A 23503-nucleotide genomic window follows, 5' to 3' on the forward strand; every position below is an offset into this window, starting at 1 on the left:
CAAACATGATAGGCACTTATAAATGATAAGTAGGCCGAACCAGTGACGCTTATGACAAGCACATGGAGTTTACTCTTGTCAATGTTTTGTCATAAATCATATCATTGCATATAATCTTTAGACCTGAGATAGCACAGTTATCTTGTATATAGGTAGGTAGTTTGAGTTTGATACTGCTTTCATACTTGTACTATGTATGGGTATATGGGCATGTGTTGGCTCCTACTAGTTATATATGGAGGTAGGTGTTGATCAAGATGGAATCTGTTCCTCTAAGTAAATAGAGATAAAATCCTATGTTCATTTAATTGTTCTTGATGTTTCAAGTTCCTGGCCAGGACAGATAGATTTATTCAGAAAAGAGTTTCTGATGAGAAAATCTTTTTAATCAAGAAATGGAATTAAAAGAGAACATAATATTCATAGCAAATGGAGTTTGACATAAACCATGACTCCAGCTTGAGTTGGGATTTTGTAACAGAGAGATTCTAGTGCATGGTAACATATGATTATAGGTTCATTTAAGGTAAACCTTATTACTAATTGGGTGGCAATGACATGCTATGCTAGGTGTTAACCATGGTCTATGAGGTTCATAAAATGATTTAGAGAAATCATTTATGGTAAGAAAGAGTTCAGATGATATTAAGAGTTGATATCATTTCTCATTGCCAATTAGTGATGAGCCTAGTAAGTCACACACATACATAAGTTATCACCTATTTAAATATGATTTAATTAATTAATTAAAGAGTTTAATTGATTAATTAAATAGGTTTGGTTTGCAATTAGATTGCAAAGTCCCTAGCATGACTTGAAACCAAATCTAGATTATTGGATGTATAATATAAGTTAAATTTATATTTAAAGTGTTTAAATATGAATTTAATTAATGAGAAATTAATTAATAGAGATTAATTAATTAATTTATATTTGATATAAATTAATTAGAAGAAGAAAAATAATTATTTTGGGTTGAGAACTCAAAATTAAGACACAGAGGCATTTTGGTCATTTTTGCAGTGTGACACGTGGCACCATGAGATGGTGACACATGGCATAACACATAAGCTTGCCAAATGTTTTTTAATCATGTAAGATGATTAAAATCAAGATTAAATATAGGTTTGACACTTGGCACAATTTGATTGGGTCACTTAAACCTAGAGCTAATCAAAGGGTGACATGTGGCAAGGGTTTAATGTGTTAACCTAGCTATTTAAGTGTGGTTATGAAAAGAAAAAATAACCAGCAGCCTCTCCTCTCATTTGTCACGCCACTTTGAGCCTCTCCAGCTATTTCTCTTCATCTCTCATCAATTCAAAGAGATTAGCCATCAATCTCTTGAATTAAGAACACTATAAATTGTTTCTAGTGTCCTGTTTACATCTCTAATCTTTTAAAAGGTAGAACTTGAATTTCTAATTAATAGAAAAGGCTTTAGAAGCTGTTCAAGGGCTGCCATAGGTGTTCTTGGTGTGGACAAGCTAGAGGGACAACATCTGGTGTCCTGAAGACGAATCTCAAAGTCGTAGACACGCTGCAGCACATCAAGAGGTTAGTGTAATCGTTCTTGATTTAATCTAGGGTTCTAAAATTAATCTGATTAATTTTGAAATCTTAAATGGCAAATACAGATCCAAAAACATATTAAAAGAGTTTTAATATGTTGTTTATCATTGAAATCAAATAGACAAAAATAAATCTTGCATGATGCATGTGACCCTAGGTGAAAATTTTTGAATTCAATGGTATAAACTTGTGTTTTTCACGCTTCCGTTCCTTCAATGGCCACATAAGTACCATTAAATATTAATATGTCTTCTTATTTCATTATTTCATTATAAGTTCCAATTATAATTTATAACGTTTTAATTTTGTTCTAAGCAGAAGTATAAATTTCTAAATCACAATTCTGTATAGTTTATACATTCATCACAATTCATACATTCCTTACATCATTCAATTTGGATCTCAATTCACAACAATGGTGTTCATGTACCATTGTACTCAAAATACTTTTTCTTGTCCTTTCTCATTTATACACTCAAAAATCTACTTATGTAATTACAAATTTTATATTTCAAGTTGAATTACTAATATTTATGAATTCTATTTGTGATGGGCATATAAGCCCTAACTACCTATTCACATCAATTAGGTGACTTACTTTTAATGTTTCAAATAATCCATGAATATTTCATGGATTTCAAATTTATGGCCTTAATTTCCCTCTATCAATTTTGACTAAGATGCATAGTCCATATTTGTCATACAATTCTAAGCATTTAAGCTTAGAATTGGTTATAGGTCTTCATCTTAATTTGCTAACCATTTTGATTACTATTCACCTTACTAGTCAACCAAAATGTTGACTTTTTCATACGTAATGGATATATTAATTCTAATTACACCAAGATCCCACATTTTGAGTTTTATATTTGTTAGTATTAATTGTCAATTGCAATTTAAAGTCCCCTAGATGCATTTCTAAATTTTCAATTTTGATTACCTAAGTTTACTGTTCCATTGGACAATTCTACAGTAGAAACTGGGCTAACTTTTCTTATCAAAGTTATTCCTTATTGTGTCTTCTTTAATTCTCTTTTTGAATCACTCCAATTGGAGTTTTGTAGCTCAAGTTATGGCCTAAATACCATAATTGGCCGGATAGGGCAGTACCCATAATTTTTGGGTAGAATCCATTCTGGTAGTTTTGGTGTCTTAAGTTTGGTGGGCAATTTCATTAAGTTCTAATCAAAATATGGAGTTGTGTCCTTCACGAAAGTTGTCCTAAATTGTCTCAGCTTTCTATTGATATGAATTTCAGGTTAATTGGACGTTTCTACAGTGAGTTATGACCAAATGAATGAACACTGTTCATTTGGTCATTTTGCCCAGGTAGAATGTGTGTTATTCAGATTTGGTCAATTTTTAGGGCATCCTATGTTTGGTTTCTAGATAGGGTTCCTTCATCAAAGTTGTGCCATTATGTGTCTAGTTTCATGTCCAATTGGCCTTGCACCAATGGAACCTATACAAATCAAGTTATAGCTGCCCAAACTTGCTGGACTCACATCCAGACCTATAGGGCACTCAAGGCAACACATCTACCCTCAATTCCATTGGCACAAATCACTTCAATTCCTCATTAATCATAGCCAAATGGTCACTAATTGACCATTAAAACTTTAGTTTATGTCTATTTTCATCCACTCCCAAAATTAAATTTCAAAACCCTAACACTAATTGACCAAGCCTCCAATTCATGCATCTTACTCCTAATTTGCTATACTAATCATATAATTTATACTAGGGGTAGCTAATTTGTCACTTTAAATCAAAGAATTCTCCTAACCCTAACTCATGTCAAGGCTGCCAAAATTTCATGGAACATAATCATGGCTCATTAATTCAATTTTTATCAAATTTTTAACTTAACTTAGCTTAAATTCATGTTTAGAAAGATGTAAAAGCAAAGAATATGGCACTAACCTCCTTGGAGAGAATTTCTCCCTTCAATTTCCTTCACTTTCTTTAGTTTTCTTGGCAGCCAAACACCTTCCCAAGTGGTGTAGACAAGTTTTAATGAAGGAGGTCTAAGGTTTTATGGAGGGAAATCAATGAAAATTAAGAGAGATGAAGAAATTTTTTTCATGGAAGATAGAGGGATAAGATATTTTTGGTGATGAGAAGGAAATGAGGAAGATGGATGTTTGGTTTTGTTTTTATCTCCTTTTTATTTCATTTTTATCCCTTTATTTCATTTGTCAAATTGTGATTAGGTGTTGCCATTTTAATGATATCATGTGATGTCATAATTCCCAATTTCTTTCATTTTTCTTTCCTTTTCTTTTCTACTCATTTTCAATTAAATTTTTAGCAATATTTATTCATATTTTAGATCATAATAATTATTTAGTTAACTGGACAAGTTGGCCAAAAATCATCTCTGAAGACGAAATGACCAAAATGCCCTCCGTTTGGCTTATTAAGCCAAAATCGTTTGTACCAATCTAAAAATTTTTCTAAGCCTTTTCTTAGCATTCTAATGCCATAGAAACCTCAATGAATCTTATTTAGAGTCTCTAAAATTGTTTTATGAATTTTCTCCTGGGTTTAGGGCTCCTAGCTGCGAAGATCGCAACTTTCCACTAGGTTACCCATCGCTAGGGCACCAGCTCATTTAACTTGGTTGTATTTTATTTATAAAATGTTTCCTAAATTTTTTTCTTATTAATATTTGAGTTATTTATGACTCCTCACTCTAGTTTAAATATTTTTTCAGATGTTTTAGCTGTCCGGACTGACACCGGTCACCAGAGCAGTAGAATGTACGAAATGGCTACAGTGAGGGTGTTACATCCTAACTGTCCGGACAAACATTAGTCATCCGAATAATAGAACGTACAGACTACCAATAGTGAGAGTGTTATAATTCTTCCCCTCTAAATAAAATTTCATCCTCAAAATTTACCCAGGATAAATAATCGAGGAACTTCTATCTCTTAGTCCTTTCGCATTTTCATGTTATAATATTTTACTTTCTCTTTAATCTGTCTTACTCGTCTTAGTTTTACAATTTTTATCCTTATCTCTATTTACTATTGGAAATACGTAGCTCTACACAATTGTCCTAAGTCGGTACTATAATCTACAGCTTACATCACAAACATCGAGAATATTGTGTAGTTACCACGGTTTATCCCAATAGATCATTTTTGAATTTGTGACTTTCTGTGGATTGGAATCCATTCCTCAACCTAAAATAACTAGAGAAAACAAATCTACATAGTGTCACATCGATTCTCATGAATGCAATGCATGTATGTACACTAGTTCTTTCTACTTATCTGAGCCTATGAACGCCTAAACCGTGCTCTGATACCACTAAATGTAACAACCCTCACCCGTCTATAGTGTAGCTGAACAAGGAATGCACATTCGGTGCCGGAGCACCCTATCTTATGCTGTCCTGTTCACTGTTAATTTCAAAACTTTATTTGTTAAAAAATGGTTTAGGCACCAACTTTATTTATTAAAGTCTGACTATTGTGGTAAATACCATATGGTCTTAATAATCATAATCACAGTCTCATTCATAATCACGCTCAGCTCTTATATCGAAATTCTTAATTTCATCAACGTACATGTATTATAACTAATTGCATAAAATCACAGTCTACATATTATACAATTCAATTAAATCACAGACTTATTCAATACAATTTCTTAATTTGAATTACAACATAAAAAATAATTAAAATATATAAAATACATTATATGCTTAATGTGAGCCCTATCTACATGCATTGCTGAGGAGGTGACAATCTTGAACTCTTCTGACACTTCTACAGATCTGAACTTCAAATATCTCAATCAACTGTTTACTGGTTTTACCTTCAATACCTACGTGAGAAAACAATTCCATCGCGCTTGTCGACACCATATTTTGGCCGACAACCCCCCCCCCCCCCCCCGCCCCCCGAAAATCAATAGGCTTTGAAGTAGATCCCCAGCACCAAGTCTCTAGTCATTTCTGATCTCTCTTTGCCAGTTAATCACATTTCCAATCCCTCTTCAAAAGGAATCGAACCAGTATTAAGTCTCCATGTCATTTAAATCGTTACCGATCTCTCAAATCAATTACCAAGTTTCCTGGCCAGTCAATCACACATCCGATCTCTTGTCAAACGAAATTGAACCAATATTAGGTCTTCATGCCATCCGATCCCCCTTTCATAAATATTGTAGATAGTTGTTCAATAAAGTTAAGGTTTTAATCCGGCTTAATGGTGCTTCCGATCTTAAGTGTTCAGATTAGGTTTCCAATTTTAATAATCTAAAGTTTCGTTCAGTGTTTGTTCTCGGTTTAGGCCGATCTCACGTTTACAATGTTTTACCGATCTCTCATACATAGATTAATAATTGCTTTCAAGTTATTCTAATGTGTTCGGACAATCAGGCGCTTATGCAACTTGGATGCTTTCCGATCTCATCCAATCATTGAACAAAAAAAGGAACTTCATTTCATTTCAAATTAAAATATATACAAGTCATTCGGCTGGAGGATCACCCCCAGCCTATTCTACTTTTTGTTCACTCCCTCTATCACCTTCAGCCTCCTCCTCGCTATCATCTTCGTCTTGGGGAGCCAAGTCCACCATCCAGGAAAAGTCCTCCTCGAGATAACGCTTCCTGAGCTCGGCTAAGAGATCCCCATGGGAGTTCACATAAGCGCCGACCTCCCTTGTCACTGCCTCTTCTTCTTTTGCTTTGAGTTCCTCAGTGAGGCGAGCGACATCAGCGGCTCGGAGCACCCGAACCTCTTCAAGAACATGAGCTTGCTCGGCCAGTTTATCCTCATAGAATTTCATCTGCCCCTCAATTTCAACTATGTAGTTTTGGGCGGATGAAAGTTGGGATCGGAGGGAAGCGGCTTCTTGACCCACCTTCTCGATCTCCTGCCTCAAGCGGTGAGCCTTCTCCCGGACAATGTGTTGGTTCACCAAACTCTCCACGCTCAGGCACATAGTCTGGGTCAGGATATCATCGAGACTGTTCGGGGTCAACCTATCTCGATCCTCCTGAAGGAAAATGGAGACACCCAAGACCTTAGCCAAGCCTGGATTCTCTCGAACAGTGCGGTTCTTCTCCAGCGAGTGGATCAGGACTTGAGCGCCGTGGGAAAGGGTCCTCGCAGGAGGTTGGGAAGGACCCCCTTCCGCACTCGAAGCAACCGGTGGAGGTGGTGGCGGCTCTTCATGTCGAGGGGGAGACCGAACCACTTCTACTTTAGGGATCGGTGGTCCCGAGGGTCGGGACGAGCCTCCCTGTGTCTCTCTTGGATCGTGCCTTGGTGTCTGAGAGGCCTCGGCATACTTCATCTCCCGCACTTTTCTGGAAACCTCTCTCTTCCACTTTTGGCTCTCCTTGGAAGCCTCACTGCCCGCCATGCATGCACAAAGAAAAAGTCAATGAGTTCGCTAAGGCCCAAAGATCAGAGATATAGAAAGTACCGAGGTCGAGGTCAGAGAGCTGAAGCCCGCGTTCTTCGCCGGTAATAAGCTGCATTGTCCAATGATGCAGTTCGGCCGTCACTGCATCTAAACAGGAGAACTTCTGAGTGGCCGCCTGATCTTTCAGCTCCATCACCATTATGCCCTCTTCCCTATTTAAGGTGATGCGCTTCGAAAGTGAGGGGCCCAAATGCAGCCAGTTACATGGGAAACCCTCAAAACCGTTTGAAATCTTGCTCCTGAGAATAAAGAAACGATTCTTCCAATTCTTCAGGGAGGAGGGCAGGTCGGTAAAGATCCCGCAATGCGATTTCGCCTGAAAGAACCAGTATTCATCATCCTTTCGACGAGTTAGCCTATGTAACTCGGCGAACACCTTCGCTATAGGACTGAGTCCCTTAGCTCGACAGAGACCTCTGAAGGCTACCAGGATCCGCCATGAGTTCGGGTGAACTTGAGCTATGCAGACTTGGTGGAATTTCAGAACTTCCTTGAAGAAGTCATCAAGAGGAAACCGCAGCCCGGCTTTTAATTGCTCTTTGTATACCATGATCATATCATTTTCCTTGAAGAAGTGATCAGCTCAGAGATTGCCATGATATCTGATAAGTTCGTATGAATCGGCCCGAAGGTTATATTCTTGGCTAAATGACTGCAGATCAGTTTCTTGAAGGATTGATGGCAGCTCGTCCACAGGAAGGCTTCCTCTCCCTGAAGAATGCGTTTGCCTCAAGGGTCCCACTTGACCACGGGATAGAACGGAGGATGTTGGAGGTTTAGATCGCTCGCTTGGTCCAACCACCTCAACTTCATCAGACGACCATGAAACATGAACGGAAGGGGGGCTCATCGCTCTCTAACCCTCGGCACCGCTCATTTTCAAATAAAAGAGAGAAATTTAACTAAAAAAAAGATCAAAACCCTTACCGGAGTGTGATCGGTGTCGAAGGAACTTGAAAAATTGAGAGAATTTTAGAATCACTCACGAGATGCTGAAAATGACATAAGGGGGCAACTGGCTGACCCATCCCTTATTTATACTCGTCTGGGCATTTAATGCTCACAGTGTCCCAAGCGGCGCATCGGTTAGCGGGATTCGCTAGCTTTTTCTGACACGTCTCATGAATATTCTGGAAACTCCATAATTAAATGAGGGGGGAGATCGGTTAGTTAAAGATCAGCGAATTAAAGTAGATGTTCAGAATTATAGATCGGTTAAGGGATGTTCAATTAGGAATCGGATTAGATATGCACATTAGAGATCGGAAAATAACCAATGCAATAATAATAAAATAATAATTATCAAAATAAAATTTCATTTCCAAAAGGTTAGATTACATCATTTGGGCGATCCCAACAGATCGGATTACATTTCCAAAAGGTTAGATTACATTATTTGGGCGATCCCAAGAGATCGGATTACATTAAAGGTTAGATTACATCATAGGGGTGATCTTTAGAGATCGGCGGTACATCCCATCTAATAAAGACCTATGTCAAAGCCTAGTCTCATGGCTGAATCAAAAGATGTGTTTGATCAGGAGACCAACCATCGACATCGGATAGATGTACAGCTCTGATGGGAGGACTATGACTCTCACAAGGATGAGAGAGGTCATCATCAATATTACCGCTCGGAACTGAGCCGCTGTCAGGACACCCAATGTGGTGAGGAGCCAAATGTACTTCGAAGGGCAGTCACCAATAATGGGAGGGAAATTAGCAGTCTTCTCACCTAAAATCAGTTCGCTGATTATATCGATCGACCGACTCGAGATTGACACGATCGATATTCTCGATCTGGATCAGTAAATCAGTCCGGTTCTCTCATTGTCATCAAATATGGCCATCATAGTTTTTCGATCACCAGGGTCATAAACTTTCAGTAGATGAATAAAGTAAATAGTCGGAAAAAGATCAAAAGCAGCTGCCATGGCCAGGATCATTGCCGGAGCGGCTAGAATAGGAAAGTGAGAAGTGGGAGGAGAAAATGAGATGCAGAAGAATGTCTCGTGGAAGGTATATATATAGAGAAGGTATGAGCATTTATTGCTAGCAGAAAACGAAGCGGACGCTTTGAAAACCGAAGGAATAAATGCTTTGACTGAACTGGCCTGGACAAAGGAGAAGACTCTGGAGCGAGAAAGATCGAGAGAAGTGGGCCCGGCATGAGAGATCGGAAAAGGATCATATTAGAAAGATCAAAAGGGAGGGGAGATCAGAAAGCAAAGAGAATAAGACAACTTCCAATAACTGTCGTCATAATCAGAGCCGAGATAGTTAAAGCGTTGCAGACGAGATCAAATCTCCACCGCACGCCTCATTTGCCGAATCTCCCACATTACTGACAGGTACCAGAGTATGTCATGACAATCCTGTACATCTCAATCTCAACCGTTGATCTTACTTGTAAGGACAAGCCTAGAGCCCTTGGATCAAAGAAGAAGGTGACAAGATCGGCGCTTTTTATTCCTAGCCCTCGGATCGCCCTCGACAAGAAAATTTTTAGCCGTCAGATTAGAAAAGAGAAAGGACAAATATTCTGAAAAGGATCTTAACCATTCATTCCGATTCTCTTTAATTCCCAAGCATCATATCATGTCCTTTAAAATCCAAACCTTCCATCTCCCTCAAAGAAAATCCTGACCCTGCATTGGGAGCACCCGGTCCCTATAAATACCTGCATGAACACTGTTGAAAAAAAATGAGAATGAAGAAAAGGGTGGTGACTATAGTGGAAAGGCTCTAAAACTTAATTCAGTTTTGCTACTCTGCTATTTTTAAGCTTTCAAAAATAGGAAAAACTTCAGAAACCAATTTTCTAAAGTATTTCCTTTGAAGGAGTGTTGGACACTGGAACTCTTGATTTTCAGATTGTTCATTGGTCTGCAATACCCTTTCTTAGTTTTAGTTCTGTTTTCATCACTTTTATATCCACTTTTATTTTTCAAGCTCAATCTCATTCATTGTCATTCCGGTTCGATTACATTCTAACTTGGTATTCTTCATTTCAAGGCAAGCATTAGTCCCCAGACTATTAGCACGCAACTCTGCAACATTCGTGACTCCATAGTTAGTTCAATAGATTCAATTTCCTACAGGTGAGTGTCTGAACCGTTGCCCTATCGAGTGTTTGTCTTTATTTTCTTTTTTTACGCTCGTAATTTTCGTTAAAGTTTGTCTTATGTTAGAAGGTCCCACGTAGGTGGTTATTCTCTTGAGTTTATCTTTCAATACATCAGTTCATGTTATTATCTCCTAATATAGTTGTTCTGGTTACGGGTAACGTATAGGTAGTTTGATAAAATGTTGGTAGCTGTATCTCAACACAAGAGTTTTTTTTTTTAAATAAAAGTTCGAATAATAAATTAGAGAAATTATGAAGATGAGCCACTATATTAGCTCAAGAAGATGACTGGGTAAGATGGGGAGTTGGAGTAAAATTGAATTTCAGACTAGCAAATGAAATAGAGCAAATATTGCTTACCGAAAGGTACTGGCAAGGCAATCACATATGAGATCAGTAAAAATTCAGTCTGGTATCCCCTATCTAGTCACAAGGTACCAATAAGTTAAAAGAACCCTAATCCGGGTTCCCAGTGTCTTCGGATGCCAGAACCCTTAGCCTAAGGTCCTTGCGCGATACGATCATAATTAAATTTTAAGAGGTCGGGGAGAGTTCTTACCCGATCCTCATCCAACCAAATAGGAGATCGGAGGAGAGTTCTTATCCGAGATCCTTTATCAAAACTCTAAAATTGCATATTAAAAGAGATCGGAGGAGAGTTCTTATCCGATTCTTAATTAAAAGTTTTAATAAATATCTAAAAAAGATCAGAGGAGAGTTTTTATCCGGTCTTCAATCAAAATTTTTAATAATCATTTAAAGAGATCAGAGGAGAGTTCTTATCCGATTCTCAACCAAAATTTTAATAAATATGTGGAGGTCGGAGGATAGTTCTTAACTGAGATCCTTCATTTAAACTTTAAATAGAGTACCCCTAGAGATCGGAAAAGCTTTTACCCGGATTTTCTCAAATCCAAACTAAAATAGCACAATATGCGAAGTAACCCCCTAAACAAAACTGATATGCCAACTCACTAAGGGTCGTCTCATGTATTTATCTATCTGGGTAACCCAAATTAGTGAAAAATCAAATATTCCCTTTTGTCAAAAGGATTAACATCTCCATGAAGGAACGGAAGCGTGAAAAACACAAGTTTATACCATTGAATTCAAAATTTTTCACCTAGGGTCACATGCATCATGCAAGATTTATTTTTATCTATTTGATTTCAATGATAAACAACATATTAAAACTCTTTTAATATGTTTTTGGATCTGTATTTTCCATTTAAGATTTTAAAAATAATCAGATTAATTTTAGAACCCTAGATTAAATCAAGAACGATTACACTAACCTCTTGATGTACTACAGCGTGTCTGCGCCTTTGAGATTCGTCTTCAGGACACCAGATGTTGTCCCTCTAGCTTGTCCACACCAAGAACACCTATGGCAGCCCTTGAACAGCTTCTAAAGCTTTTTCTATTAATTAGAAATTCAAGTTCTGCCTTTTAAGAGATTAGAGATTTAAACAGGACACTAGAAACAATTTCTAGCGTTCTTAATTCAAGAGATTGATGGCTAATCTCTTTGAATTGATGAGAGATGAAGAAAAATAGATGAAAACCCTCAAAGTGGCGTGACAAAGGAGAGGAGTGGCTGCTGGTTATTTTTTCTTTTCATAACCACACTTGAATAGCTAGGTTAACACATTAAACCCTTGCCACATGTCACCCTTTGATTAGCTCTAGGTTTAAGTGACCCAATCACATTGTGCCAAGTGTCAAACCTATATTTAATCTTGATTTTAATCATCTTACATGATTAAAAAACATTTGGCAAGCTTATGTGTAATCCCATGTGTCACCATCTCATGGTGCCACTTGTTACACTGTGAAATGACCAAAATGCCCCTGTGTCTTAATTTTGAGTTCTTAACCCAAAATAATTATTTTCTTCTTCTAATTAATTTATATCAAATATAAATTAATTAATTAATCTCTATTAATTAATTTCTCATCAATTAAATTCATATTTAAACACTTTAAATATAAATTTAACTTATATTATACATCCAATAATCTAGATTTGGTTTCAAGTCATGCTAGGGACTTTGCAATCTAATTGCAAACCAAACCTATTTAATTAATCAATTAAACTCTTTAATTAATTAATTAAATCATATTTAATTAGGTGATAACTTGTGTATGTGTGTGACTTACTAGGCTCATCACTAATTGGCAATGAGACATGATATCAACTCTTAATATCATCAGAACTCTTTCTTACCATAAATGATTTCTCTAAATCATTTTATGAACCTCATAGACCATGGTTAACACCTAGCATAGCATGCCATGGCCACCCAATTAGTAATAAGGTTTACCTTAAATGAACCTATAATCATATGTTACCATGCACTAGAATCTCTCTCATACAAAATCCCAACTCAAGCCGAGTCATGGTTTATGTCAAACTCCATTTGCTATGAATATTATGTTCTCTTTTAATTCCAGTTCTTGATTAAAAGATTTTTCTCATCGAAACTCTTTTACGAATAAATCTATCTGTCTGCCAGAACTTGAAACATCAATAACAATTAAATGAAAATATGATATTATCTCTATATAATTAGAGGAACAGATTCCATCTTGATCAACACCTACCTCCATATATAACTAGTATGAGCCAACAGATGACCATATACCCAAACACAGAACAAGTATGAAAGCAGTATCAAACTCAAACTCCCTATATACAAGATAACTGTGCTATCTCACGTCTAAAGATTATATGCACTGATATGATTTAAGACAAAACCTTGACAAGAGTAAACTCCATGTGCTTGTCATAAGTGTCACCGTTCGCCTACTTATCATGTATAAGTGCCTATCATGTTTGTTATATGGCATGAGACTCACCATTCCATCTTATTTATATCTCATATAAATAACTTGGGAACAAACATGAATACAATCTTTCTGGATAAGTCATGTCCTTATTATGAAGTATCCTCGATTGTGAACCTATTTATGATACTTCGTGCTAGAAATATTATCACTCATATTCTTAACAACTTAAGAATAATATTTCTAACAAAATATCAATGGACCTTTTCTATTACACATAAATATATTATGTAAACGGAAAAGTGGAAATGCCTTTTATTAATAAAAATATGTACAAGATACATACTAAAAGATATGCTCTAGGGCATACTACTAACACTCCACTCGAACGCCCCTAACTATCGATTTTAATTTATAAAGAGTATAAGGTTAAATCTGCTCACCCTCATTGGGGGACGAGGTGGGGTGCCTAACACCTTTCCCACCCGTTTACGGACCCCGAACCTAGAATCTCTGTTTTTGAAGTGGTTTCATTTTAATTTATTTTCACAAATGGTTTTCTTTAATTTCCCTCAAAATTAAATTGGCAACTCCTCACTTTTTCCCACTTCGGTGAGTGTTCGTCCAGGCGACCGCAAAACACATTGCAACAGCATGTCGACTCCACTGGGGAGTCTTAAAACCTTCACCTTAACCCCGGTTCAGAGGTCCAAAAGTAGATTTAATTTTATGCTGAAACCATAGTTAGGTGGTCTTAATTTACAAAATTTCATATGTTAATTATTATTATTTTTGCTAACCGTTTTGCTTGTCTTGATTGTCTTCCTACAGCACTCTTCGTCTAAAAAAAAAAGGAAAAAACTCCCCCATATTGGGAAGAGGCAAAGGTGTCCCTTCACACACTAAACACTCACACAATGTCCTCAAACACTTCAGCCCTATACCTGGGCTTTCTTATCCCTTTTAGGAAATAAGAGGGAGTCATGTAGCGGTACCCATGGGTTTTACCCCGTTAGTATCCGTGAAGACTTCTGCTCAGATTGAAACTTATTCTATTTACTGTGATACCCATGGAACTCTCCTATTAGTATCATGGTGATAGGATGAGGCTCTACTGTTTGCAGTAGGGGCAATTTGGGAACCTGTGGCTTTTAGAAAATTAGACCTTGAGCTAAACCATCACAATAGCTGAAAGCTGTAGCAAACCACCTCATAAGGTAGAACTATCCAATTAGGTAGCACCTATCCGGTACCAGGACTTTCCTTATCTTAGGACAAAAAGGGACACACTTGCTCTCGCCCTGTTCTGTTTGTGTTTTCTTATGTTCTTATTTTTAAGGGTAATCTTGGATCATACTGTTAGGAGGACCTACACACTTTCCTATTTTGATAAATGTGTAGGTTTACCCTACCAACAATATGATTCAAAATTACGTAAATTCATCCTGCTAACAAATTTTCCCTGCAGGCATCACCGAACTAAGGTCTGTAAAAGAATAAGCATCATTTTTAACATGGCATCCTCGAGTTAGTTGGCAGAAGAAATTCCTAGACTGGAACAGCATGCTAAACCGTGGTCCGAATCGCCTCAGGGTTCAGTACCTCCATGAAGTGATGCCAACTTGTTACCCCCGTTGGATATGAGCAAAGTCGAAGTCAAAAGCACCTGCCTCAAAGGTTTATCCAGTAGTTGGAGGTTGCTTCCCAGCCACGTTAAGGCGCAATTTGAGGAAAAATATGGAAGGATTGCGACCTTAATACGAGTCAAAATTCAAGTCCCAGTATTAAAGGCCATGCTGTCAGTTTAGGATCCCAAGTATGGGGTATTCTCCTTCAATGATGTCGACACTACCCCCACTATGGAAGAATATCAGGCATTGCTAGAAATTCCTTATGCGATGCAGAATCGGATCTACCTACACCTTGAGCATAGGCAGACCTAGAAACGGTTCGCACATATGTTGGGAATTCCCCCAGAAGAAGTAAAGGCAAGAGAAACTGTCAAAGGAAACACGCATGGATGGTATTGGACTTACCTCAAGAACTGGTTAGATCAATACATCCATAATGAACAATGGGAGCAAGCTTCATTGACACTTGCTTTGGGGATCTTTGGCTTGATATTGTTCCCTGGGCCTCTAGGAATTATAACCTGCAGCATTGTGGAGATATTCTGGGCAGTAGAAAAGCAGAAGGTCAACCCAATACCGGCAATTCTTACAGAGACTTTATTAACCCTTACTTACTGTCGACAACAAGGCAAGGGGTCCATCAAGTGTTGTTCTCAATTGTTGCACCTCTGGATCATTAGTCACATGTGCCCTATAGAGACAAAGGGGTTAACTTGGTATCTTGACCAACCTCTTATTAAAAAGATGACCAGATTAGTAATCAGCCCAAAGGATGAGCCGCAGTGGCGAGAACAGATTCTGAGCTTCAACAGCCATGACTACTGTTGGAAGAAATTGTGGACGTCGGGTCAACCCATTTTTTTCAGCACAGGGAGTAATTGTTCAGTGTCTATAATTGGACTGACCGGACACACAAATTACATCCCAGCATTAGTAATGAGACAGTTCGGTTCAACCTAGTCTGTAATCAGTATTGAAGAATACCACCAAGGTCATTTCTATCATGAGCTCGATAATGAAGAAGAATTGAAAGTAGCTCGCAAATCCTGGGAAAACATCACTATGATGGAAAGGTCGCCTAAAGGTCCGAGTGTCACACGCGATTATCTTAAATGGAGGGCTGGCAGGGATTAAGGACACTTAACTGCAGATCCAACCAAATTCGAAGGCAGCGAGCCCCGTCAAAACATCCTTTCAGAAGAAGCTAGCGCTCGTTTGGCCGACTCTCTACAAAAGGCGAATACCGAAAACTCACAATTACAAGAATAAATAAAACAGTTAGAAGACCAACATCAGATCCTCAAAAGAAAAGTAAGAAGGCTCAGGGAAGACGCAAGGACCGAAAAGATAGAGTTTAAAGAGCAAGAAACATGATGGGAAATAGAAAAGAGCTCTCTCCATGCTACAATAAAAGAAGCAGAAGTGCAGAATGTCAAGCTCCAAGAGAAAATGAAATACCAGGAGATACTCATAGAGGAGTATAAACAAGAAAGCAAAAAGAAGAAGCTTGAACTAAAGGAGCAAGCACAGCTTATCAATGATATCCTGAGAGAATGTGCTAAAGAAAGGAAGGAAAAAGAGAGACAAGCCACCCTCTATGAAGAACTAAAAGAAAATGTTGATCAGTTGGAGAGAATGATAGCACAGGGGAAATAAGAACTCTTACCTGAATCTGAGTACGCCCTGAGGATATTCAACCCCACCAGTCAAGAAGAAAGGCTTTATGAATATCTCAAGAAATGTCATCACATTATAAAGAACCTCCCTGAGCCTAGACCAATGTAAAGAATGCCATGTACGAATTATTCAATTAATGGAATAACTTTTGGGCCATTGTTTAGCAAAATTGTGAATGAATAGTATGACTCCCGTAGGAACCCCCTCGCTAGGGTTATGTGAAAAATTGGATGCGCCATATGGACAAGTATCATGGATGCGCATTCAATCCAGTCATTCACCATTGGACTATCGAACGATGCCATGATAAAATTGATGCAATTATTCTTTTGCAGATTTCATTCTTGGCTCTCAGATGCCACCATATCCTTTGTCCAAACCAGGACCCTTTTAATTTTTAACCAAATTCAAAATTCACTAAAAGTTTTTTTTACTTCCTACAGAAAATCAACATTGCTTCAAACAAAGCAAGTTTGACCAGACACACAGTTCAACCCAGACGAGTGTACTTAACAAGGTCAAAAACAAGAAGGCTAATGGAAGACCAGGAACAAGTCCAGAACCTACAAGGACAAGTGTCCGAGTTGAAAGACCAGGCCTCAGAGCTCATGAGACTAATGAGAGAGATGTTCCATAATGAGAGAGATCAAAAGCAGCTGCCATGGCCGGGATCGTTGCCGGAGCGGCTAGAACAGGAAAGTGAGAAGCGGGAGGAGAAAATGAGATGTAGAAGAATGTCTCGTTGAAGGTGTATATATAGAGAAGGTATGAGCATTTATTGCTAGCAGAAAACGAAGTGGACGCTTTGGAAACCGAAGGAATAAATGCTTTGACTGAACCGGCCCGGAAAAAGGAGAAGACTCTGGAGCGGGAAAGATCGGGAGAAGTGGGCCCGGCATGAGAGATTGGAAAAGGATCGTATTAGAAAGATTGAAAGGGAGGGGAGATCGAAGAGCAAAGAGAATAAGACAACTTCCAATAACTGTCGTCATAATCAGAGCCGAGTTAGTTAAAGCGTTACAGACGAGATCAAATCTCCACCGCATGCCTCATTTGCAGAATCGCCCACATTACTGACAGGTGCCAGAGTATGTCATGACAGTCCTATACATCTCAATCTCCACCGTTGATCTTACTTGTAAGGACAAGCCCAGAGCCCTTGGATCTCAGCCGTTCATTCTGATTTTCTTTAATTCCCAAGCATCAGATCATGTCCTTTAAAATCCAAACCTTCCATCTCCCTCAAAGAAAATCCTAACCCTTCATTGGGAGCACCCGGTCCCTATAAATACTTGCATGAACACTATTGAAAAAAAAGAATAACGAAGAAAAGGGTGGTGACTATAGTGGAAAGGCTCTAAAACTTAATTCAGTTTTGCTACTCTGCTATTTTTAAGCTTTCAAAAATAGGAAAAACTTCAGAAACCAGTTTTCTAAAGTATTTCCTTTAAAGGAGTGTTGGACACTGGAACTCTTGATTTTCAGTTTGTTCATTACTCTGCGATACCCTTTCTTAGTTTCAGTTATGTTTTCATCACTTTTATATCCACTTTTATTTTCCGAGCTCAATCTCATTCATTGTCATTTTGGTTCGATTACATTCTAACTTGGTATTCTTCATTTCAAGGCAAGCATTAGTCCCCATACTATTAGCACACAACTCTGCAACATTCGTGACTCCATAGTTAGTTCAATAGGTTCAACTTCCTACAGGTGAGTGTCTGAACCATTGCCCTATCCAGTGTTTGTCTTTATTTTCTTTTTTTATGCTCGTAATTTTCGTTAAAGTTTGTCTTATGTTAGAAGGTCCCACGTAGGTGGTTATTCTCTTGAGTTTATCTTTCGATACATCAGTTCATGTTATTATCTCCTAATGTAGGTGTTTTGGTTACGGCAGCGTATAGGTAGTTTGATAAAATGTTGGTAGCTGTATCTCAACACAAGAGTTTTTTTTTTTAAATAAAAGTTCGAATAATAAATCAGAGAAAATTATGAAGATGAGCCACTAGATTAGCTCAAGAAGATGACTGGGTAAGATGGGGAGTTGGAGTAAAATTGAATTTCAGACTAGCAATTGAAATAGAACAAATATTGCTTGTCGAAAGGTACTGGTAAGGCGATCACATAGAAGATCGGTAAAAATTCAGTCTGGTATCCCCTATCTAGTCACAAGGTACCAATAAGTTAAAAGAAGCCTAATCCGGGTTCCCAGTGTCTTCGGATGCCAGAACCCTTAGCCTAAGGTCCTTGCACGATACGATCATAATTAAATTTTAAGAGGTCGGGGAGAGTTCTTACCCGATCCTCATCCAACCAAATAGGAGATCGGAGGAGAGTTCTTATCCGAGATCCTTTATCAAAACTCTAAAATTGCATATTAAAAGAGATCGGAGGAGAGTTCTTATTCGATTCTCAATTAAAAGTTTTAATAAATATTTAAAAAAGATCGGAGGAGAGTTCTTATCCGGTCTTCAATCAAAATTTTTAATATTCATTTAAAGAGATCGGAGGAGAGTTCTTATCCGATTCTCAACCAAAATTTTAATAAATATGTGGAGGTCGGAGGAGAGTTCTTATCCGAGATCCTTCATTTAAACTTTAAATAGAGTACCCCCAAAGATTGGAAAAGCTTTTACCCGGATTTTCTCAAATCCAAACTAAAATAGCACAATACGCGAAGTAACCCCCTAAACAAAACTGATACGCAAACTCACTAAGGGTCGTCTCATTTGTTTATCTATCTGGGTAACCCGAATTAGTGAAAAATCAAATATTCCCTTTTGTCAAAAGGATTAACATCTCCACTCGAACCCCCCTAACTATCGATTTTAATTTATAAAGAGTATAAGGTTAAATCTGCTCACCCTCATTGAGGGACGAGGTGGGGTGCCTAACACCTTCCCCACCCGTTTACAGACCCCGAACCTAGAATCTCTGTTTTTGAAGTGGTTTCATTTTAATTTATTTTTGCAAATGGTTTTCTTTAATTTCCCTCAACATTAAAGTGGCGACTCCTCACTCTTTCCCACTTCAGTGAGTGTTCGTCTAGGCGACCACAAAACACATTGCGACAGCGCTAAGCATTTATGCTTAGTGGTTCAATAATACAACAAACAAATGATATATATACAAATAAAGAAAGAAATAAATCATAAATTGAATACTCAGGAATCAATTTAATTATATATGATATTTCTAGTGTTGACTATCTTATATTTTAATTTAGTTCTTCTTGGGTGTAATGAGTTTATAACTTTGTAGTAATAATGTTTAATAGGCGAATTATTCTAAGAGTAGTGCATTTTAGATTTCTACGGTCCTGAAAATGGCATTTGTAATATTTAATTCAGTTATCTTTCTATTACCAATATTTACTCATTTCATTCGATCTTTTCATTTTTACTTAATTCGGTTATACTGTATGTTATAACACTTAATTTAGCTGTTTGAATTTAATGATGCTTAAATTAACTGCCCATGTAGCCTAAACATCGACTAGACTGGATAAACGAATAAAATAACACTAGGTACCTAGTACCTCGGGCCATCACACCATCGGTCACAAAATATCTCTCGGTGTGCAAACAATGGATAAAATAGCATTGGGTACCTAGTACCTCGGGCTGTCACACCATCAGTCACAAAGTATCTCCCGGTATGCAAACAGTGGATAAAATAGCACTGGGTACCTAGTACCTCAGGCCATCACACCATCGGTTACAAAGTATCTCCCGGTGTGCAAAACAAGCAGTGGGGCTAAGAAGCCATATAATCAATCAGGCAATAAGCCAAGTATAATAACATAATCCATATAGCCATAGGCTATTAAAATCATAGTGTGGCATAATAAGCCATAAAACATAGTATGGCATACAGCCATTTACAATACAGTTGTCAGAACCCTATTAGTATGCCAACCTATCCAAACTAGTCAACTAGGCAAACTAGGGCATATTACAAGATTACATATTTAATTCTTTATTTTTACGGTTTGTACGTCATTATGCCTTTCACTGGTCAACAAACATGTTGACCTTTTTATACATCGTAGATGTAACACCCCTATGTTCGGTAATGCGTTCTACTGTTCCTGTGACCAGTGTTGTCCGGACAGCTAGGATGCCTAGAACTACACTTGGATATGAGTGAGGAGACATAAAATAATGAAATACAAGAAAAGAAAATACAATAAAAACAAAGGAAAAATAATAGCAAAGAAATGTAACCAAGTTAAGCGAGCCGAGAACCCTAGCGATGGGTGACCGCACCGGGAAGTCACGGCGTGGACCGTTGACTAGCCCTGGACTGCGGGGAACCCTGGAAAATATTTTTAGGACTCAAATAAATATTTATTGAAGTATAAATATCATTAGAAATATGAAAGAAAAATTAAATAATTAGTACAAAGAAAAGTGAGAAATCGAAAAACGGACAAAACCCGGTGTTACCAAAAAATCGGGAATGCAACCCGAGCAGGGGCATTGTGGTCATTTGACACCCCGAGTTGTCTTTTGACCTAAATATCCATTAAAAATAAATAATATTACACTTGGAAAATATAATGAAAAATTAATTTAGGGGTACCTAATGTAAATAGTAAAAATGGAGGGTAAATTGACTAATTATCACATTTAAACATAAAATATAATTGATTTTGTGTAAGTGGACCACTAAGGATTATAATATGTATTTAGTGGGCAGATTAATCCACTAAACTTCATCTTCAACCTCCATTCTCCTCCCATGCCGAATTGAATTCCCTCACAACCTCCATGGCCGAAACTTGAAGAAGCTTCATCATCTCCTCCATTTCACTCCCAAACACCAAAGTTCCTTCATTAATCTTGATCCCCACTTCACAAGGAAGAAGTAAATACCAATATTAAAAAGTTTTAGTGAAGATTTAGCAAGTCCCAACAATAGGTAAGTTTGAGTTTTTGATTATTGCTTTGTTAAAGTTTGTAAGGATGTTATGGGTGTTTGATTTATGGAGAAATTTTTGAGGTTTGATGTTGAATGGGAATGTGTACTTTTGGCAGCCATGGAAACACCTTGAAGGCAGTTTATTTGTGCTTGTAAATGGTGAATTAAATGATTGATTAAATGTATACTGTGTAGGAAATTGTTTGGGTGATGTATACTTAGTATATGTAAATGTAAAATGAAATTTAAAGCTTGGAAATTGATGGAATATAAATGTACCATTGTGGTAGTTTGTTGACTCTTGAAGAATGCTGGAATTCATGCTTGGATTATGGTATATTAATGTTGAATTGTGTTGGATGTTAGGGCAGTTTGAGTGTGTATATGATGGTGTGAAGTTGGACATGTAAATGAGCATGAATTGGTGATTGAATTGTTGTAAATTGAGTTGGACAAATTCTGCACTTGTTGGTGCATATTGAATGTAGTTGTAAACTGCCAAAATGACCTATAATATGTTGTAAATTATGTTTAGGTTGTGGTACAACCAGAATTTGTTTTAATGTTAAGTTTGGTGAGTATTAAAAGTGATGCTTGATGTGTATGCAAGAATTGCAATAAGGCAGTTTGTATTTTAGGCCTATAACTTTAAGTGTGTGGGTCCAATTGGTATGAGACCAATTGGAGGTGAAACTAGGCACAAAATGTGCCAACTTTCATGAAGGAAGCTTGCCAAAATTCTGCTTGCAAGGTAGCTTGAAAAATGACCAAATCCGGAGTAAGTGCAATTGAGGCCTGAAAATTGACCATTTGGGCAGCAGTTAGTATTTAGGCCATAACTCACTCAAAACAGGTCCAATTGACCTGAAATTCTAACCATGAATAGCTAAGACCCATATCTACAAGTATTATGAAGACACCAAAGCCTAGAAATGACCATAAGCAAGTCAAACAGCTTGCACAAGTTCGGGTCCAAAAACTGGCCGAACCTAAAATGAACTAAAATGACCTAAAGTGACCAATTTTGGTGCAATTTGACCAGCAATAGTAAAATGACCATAACTTGGCCTACATAACTCAGAATGACCTGAAATTTTGCCCCACGTTCCATAAGACATAGATCTACAAGTTTGTAGTTTTGATCGAAACCTGAAAATTGAGGGAACTAGGTCGTCCGGCTAGGTCAAACTAGTATCTCGGAATCCAGCAAATTGCAAGAAAATGCAGTATACACAGAAATGAATTTGGTAACATGTACCAACCCTAAAAGACTATCGAATGTGACATATTGGTAACCTTAAAGCCTAATTTACCTAGAATGCATCAAGGATCGATATATTAGGTTAATTAAGCAAATAATAACATTTAGTGAATTATTTATCAAACATTATCGTTAGAGACAGTTTAATTTAGTACTGAAACACTTCAAATTGTGTTTCTCAGTTAGCAAAGACTCAGAAAAAGGGAAGGAAACACTGAGTCAAGACCAGGAGACAGTTATCAGAGGTTTGTGCACAACAACTATTTCTTTTGAATTTTTCAATTGAAATGAATTATGACTATTTGTACATTATTGTTTTAAATTGTGGAAATGTGTTTGAATGGATATTTATCGCTTGAAAAGCACTGTAAATGGTTTGAAATTGTGAGAAATTGTTTGAATGATATTGATGGATACTTATTGATTGAAAAGCATTGGAAATGGTTTGAAACCACAGCTATCATGTATATTGATTGTATTCCTCGCTGGCTTGTCTAGTGGGACGAATTGAATTCCCTCTCTGGCAGAAGTGTTGAGGTGTGTGCCTGTTGAGGACGAATTGGATGTGTACTCATATTTTTGCTAGCTAGCTATGTTATTCCTCATTAGTCATTGACTTTGGGACGAATTGAATACCTCATTAGCCATCGGCTTTTGGGACGAATTGAACCTTGGAACATGATTAAGCTGTGTGTGATTTATTGATATGTATTGTGAGATTGTGAAATGAATTTAAACTCTTATTGACATACACTATCTTTTGAATTTAACCATGATCTGACTTATTGAAATTTATTGTGATATTGAGAAATGGAGTTTAAATTCTTGTTGACAATTACTGTCTTGAAATTAACTATGGTTTTAAGTATCCACTATTTATATGATTTATGAATTGTGATTTAAAGTTGTATTTGATTAATGTTGTGCACCACTGAGACATTGTCTCAGCGATAGCTTTTTATTGCTGTCGCAGGTAGACAAACGGACAGGGCAGCAGACTAGGCTGCTAGTACATCCAGCGAGAGATTTTCGAGTATAATGAGTATACCACATTTTGCATTTTGTACTGTAATGTATG

The sequence above is a fragment of the Hevea brasiliensis genome, chromosome 3, assembly GCF_030052815.1.
Source record: "Hevea brasiliensis isolate MT/VB/25A 57/8 chromosome 3, ASM3005281v1, whole genome shotgun sequence".
Classification (NCBI taxonomy): domain Eukaryota; kingdom Viridiplantae; phylum Streptophyta; class Magnoliopsida; order Malpighiales; family Euphorbiaceae; genus Hevea; species Hevea brasiliensis.